This window comes from Oratosquilla oratoria, chromosome 40 (assembly GCF_046742065.1).
Source record: "Oratosquilla oratoria isolate Oo_2021 chromosome 40, ASM4674206v1, whole genome shotgun sequence".
Classification (NCBI taxonomy): Eukaryota; Metazoa; Arthropoda; class Malacostraca; order Stomatopoda; family Squillidae; genus Oratosquilla; species Oratosquilla oratoria.
In genome coordinates this window covers 31,021,267-31,026,266 of record NC_134816.1, presented here as the reverse complement: position 1 = coordinate 31,026,266, position 5,000 = coordinate 31,021,267, and positions in this window count along the sequence as shown.

The following is a 5,000-nucleotide window of genomic DNA, read 5'->3' as shown; positions in this document are numbered from 1 at the left end:
GTTTCTTTTGTAGTTGTCGTCAATGTCATTGTCAGTCATAGTCGTTGTCATTGTCTTTGTTGTTTGTGTTGTTTTTGTTACCGCCATCGTTGGTGCTGCTGCCATTCCCGTTGATACTGCTTATCCGTTATTGTCATTATATCGTTATAATAACTAGCGTTTCTATCCTTGGGGGCGATATCGTCCCGAAGAAATGAAGTCACAGAAGTGCTAAAGAAGAGGATTTAGGAAAGCAGGTAGCAGAAGAAGAAGGGTACCTAAAGTGAAAAGTGACCGGCTATCTTTCTTGAAGAACCTCTAATCACAAAAATATACAGAGTTAGTAATCCACAAGTATGTCGTTAAAATAACATAATCAAATATACGATATTAGCCCCCAATATTATCGGATCAGCTCAAAGGAAGTATCAAAGACTAGGCGAGTTTAATGGGGTTACATACCATAATCCAACATCACCACAGCCGAAATTTTCAGAGAATGAGAATGAATCTATGCACTATAGCAAACGTGTCCCCACTTTGATAGTCCACTGCAGGGTCACCGGCCTACCCCCTGGGGGAACGGTGCAGCCTCTGTATCGACTCACCCCAATGGCTTCATCCGGCTTGAGTATTTCAAAATAACGGAGAGCTGGAGAAGTATTGAGTAATGCAAAGCTCTGGGTACCGGATGGGGAAGTCCGGTTTCCGTTCTAAAGATGCGAGTGCACATATGCGCGCGCGTGTACACACGTACGTACACACACACACACACACACACACACACACACACACACACACACACACACACACACACACACACACACACACACACACACACACACACGCTGAACTGCTACCATGGTGGCCCGTAGTTCTTGGTTCGAATCCTACCCAGGGCTGAAATTATTTCGGTACCGCTGCGCTTCGGGTCGTTACTCTGACTCTCGTGGGCGGGGAGTTGTGTGTGTGTGTGTGTGTGTGTGTAAGGTCATAGCATTACCCATAGATCGGACCTACGAGCTCTGAGCTCTCTTCCAGGAGGGAAATAGCTGTCGATCACGAGTCCAACACGTGATCCAAAGACCAAGTGAATACACACACACACACACAATTACACGACAATTAAAAAAATGAAGGAGAGATACGGATGTAGAATAGTTACTAAAAGAAGCCATGGAAAAAACCGACCTAAGAACTGAGCAGGATAAATAAAGAAGTGTTTCTGAAGAGTTTCAGACGAGAAATTGATGAAATCTATTGAAGAAAAATAGAAATAAAATAAAAGTTAAAACCAGGACGGAAAATCATGGAGGACTTTCAAAATTGGCATCTTTTCAAACATACATGGCTTAATGTCGACGACTATCTGACGAACCAAATTCTTTGTACCTGGTTGAAACCAAGGCACATAATACTGTTGATATCCTGCTGAGAAATGGTGAATACAACTTTGTAAAGAGGTAAAAAGGAACACAAAGATATTTCTAGTTAAGGTATGTAGCCTCAAGCATGGGCTCGGGGCAAGGACGAAAAAAAATCGGACCTATATAATCACCTACTGTACAGAGAAGAAACGAATATATAATGATAATACTGGGAGACTTCAATTGTAAAAAGGTGGATTGGGAGGAGTGGAAAGTAAATGGAAGAGGGGACTCGTAGGAGTAATATTCTTAAATATAGCAATGGAAAATGCAATATCTCAATGGCTCAAACTACAAGAAGAAAGGAAGGTGGATTAGAAGTAGAAGTAGATGTGAAGGTGAAAGTAGAGGTGGAGATGGAGGTAAGTGCGGAGTTGAAGGTGGATATGGAGATGAAGGTGGAGGCGATGGAGGCCGTGACGGAGGTGAAAGTGAACGTGAAGGTGGAGGTGAGGGTGGAGATGGAGACGGAAATGGAGGTGGGGGTGGATACAGAGGTGATGGTGGTGGAGATGATAATCATCACAGACTCACTTCTGGGATTAAGAGTCGACGTGAGCCGCCTAATGAGCCCCTAAGAACCCAAACCCTTCCTATGGCTTCATGGTTGTGGTCTTCAACATACATTTTTTTTTCTTTTCTTTTTTTCTTTTCTTTTCTTCTTCGTAGTTTGCGGGTGTGGTACCTCCACGGACCTCAGCCTTGAAGGTGTTCCGGAACTGTTCACACATGAACGCAGGAGAGACGGTGTCCACGCTTATGCCACATCACTGACGATAACCAGAGGAAACCGATGTATTACACATACAGTGATATCCAAATCACCTACGTTAGTACCCATCGGGGGGCCATTACTCTGTGTGAATGCCGTTCCTAACCTCTACGCCGCGGCCAGGATTCGAACAGACGCCGAAATCCCCACGCGGTTACCAAGGTTGAGCCCAACATCAAATCGTTGGTATGTAAAGGAACATTGCCCTCTCCTCTGCCAAGACTTATGATAGATAACATTGAAAAAGCAAACAAATGTGAGACTTCTTTTCACTAACTGAAGTTCAGTTTATATATAGACAAATACATAAATACATAGTAAATACATAAACAGTCTATTCAGTAAAACACCAAACGAGTAATTCTTTAAATAAATGAATGAACAAACAAGCTTTATGTCTACATTTACGTATCTGTACAAGTATATAAATATATAGGTTCATACGTGTTCATATAATAAAGTAGCAAATAAACTAGTAAATAAATCAATGTAAATGTTAAAGAAAATAAAGATAATTCATAAATACGAAAAAGAATTATGAATAGTTTAATCTTTGTAGATAAGCAAGTAGATATATAAATAATAGGTCAAGATATAAACGGATAAATGATTGAGGAAACAACGAGTAATTAATACAAAATGTTTTTCACTAAAGTGTAATTTCCCCCCCACAAATATTTACTCTTTATTTCTTCCCTCCTGTCCCCCGCCTTCTCTTTTCTTCTCTTTAAAAAAAAAAAAAAAAAAAAAAAAAAAAAAATTATATATATATATATATGTATATATATATATATATATATATATATATATCCACCCCCGTAAAACTTCCGTCCTGCGCCAGCCCCCACCCTCACCCCACCCCACCCCCCACCCGGCAATCCTTCCGGTCTTATCGAACCGCAATCCTTAATCCTTAATCATCTTCATAAGGGGAGACGGGAATTACGGGATTTTGAGGGAGGGGGGAGTTTGGGATTTGGGGGTTTGGGATTTGGGGGGTGGGGTGGGGAGGCGAATGAGGAAGTGGATGAGGGAAGTGGACGAGGGAAGTGGAAGAACAGGTGATAACTGGGGATGTGGATGAGGAAATGAGGGATGTGGAGGAACAGGTGAGGAGGGGGAGGAGGGTAAATGAAGAAAATGGAGGAACAAGAGGAGGAGAAAACTCCGGATTATTGGAAGAGGAAGAGGAGGAGGAAGAACATGGAAGAATCAAAGATAAGGAACCTGCAACAGAAGGAAGAAGAAGAAGAGCCGGAGTGGCTGAAGAAGAAAGAACGCAAGAACAGAGGAGATTGCAAGAGACCATATGGCCTACATTAGGCAGTTCCATGTCCCTTACCACCTATTATCCCATCTATAAAATGATCTAAACTTCTCTTAACCCTTGAACGACGAACGTGACCATTTGGTCACACAAAAAAAAGTTTTTGTATATATGCCATTAACACTAAAACAAGTACAGGATGGCAAAAAACAAATACGCCACAAACTAGTGTACGGATTCATTCTGCAAGAACTTACGCAGCAAACGTTTATAACATTTAAGATAATAAACATGAATTTAATAAAAATCTAAAAAAAAAATTAATTCAGTCCTTAGAGGGTTAAGACAACGCATAGTATCGGCACTCACTACATGGTTACTAACTCCATTCCTTAACCACTCTCTTATTAAACCAGTAGAGTTGGTTAACAAATGGAATAGACTTAGTAACCACGTAATGAGCGATGAAAGCAGGAAGACGATTTGGAGAAACGACGATAAAAAAAAAAAAAAAGAGAAGGAAGACGGGAGACTAGAAAGAGAAAGGAGAGAGCCTGAAAGAAAGAGAGAAGAAAAGAAGAGGATATGGGGAAAAGAGAATTTAGAAGAATAAAGGAAGAGAAAATGTTCATGATAGGAAGAAGGCTTAAAGGAATAAGGAAGAACTAAGATGATAAAAGATAAGGTCCGGGAGAATTGGGAAGAGGAGGAAGAGGAGGAAGAGGAGGAAGAGGAGGAAGAGGAGGAAGAGGAGGAAGATGAGGAAGAAGAAAGAGGAGGAAGGAGAGAAGGTTGTGGAGGAAAAGAAAGAGAAAGAGAAAGGGAAGAAGAAAGAGGAGGAGGAGAAGGAAGAATAAGAAGAAAGAAAAAGAAAGAGGAGGAGGGAGAGAAGGTGGCGTAGGAAGACAAGGGGAGGAGGAGTAGAAGGAGGACGAGGATGGGGAGAAAGAGAAGGAGGAGGAAGAGGAGGAGGACGAGGAGGGGGAGAAGAAGAAGGGGAAAGAAGAAGAGAAGGAGTAAAAGGAGTAATAGGAAGAGTAGGAGGAGGAGAAGTAGGAGAAGGAGGAGTAGGAGGAGGATGAGTAGGAGGAGGAGGAGTAGGAGGAGGAGAAGTAGGAGAAGGAGGGGAAGAGAATGAGGAGGAGAAGGGGAAAGAAGGAGGAGAAGTAGGAGGATGAGGAGTAAGAGGAGGAGGAGGAGGAGGAGTAGGAGGAGTAGAAGGATTAGGAGTAGTAGGAGTAGGAGGAGGAGGAGGAGGAGGGGAAGAGAATGAGGATGAGAAGGAGGAAGAGGAGGAGTAGTAGGAGGAGTAGGAGGTGGGAAGTAGGAAGAGTAGTAGTAGGAGGAGGAAGAGGAGGAGTAGTAGGAGGAGGAGGAGGAGGAAGAGGATGAGGAAGAGGAGGAGGAGGAGGAGGAGGAGGAGGAGGAGGGCATGGAAAAACAACATAAGACTGAAAAGGTCAACGCCAAAAGTAAGGAATAAAACCGCATAAGGATACATTGGCGGAAGTTGAAGGGGAGGAGGCGGAGAGGAAGAGGAAAGAGGAAGAGGGAA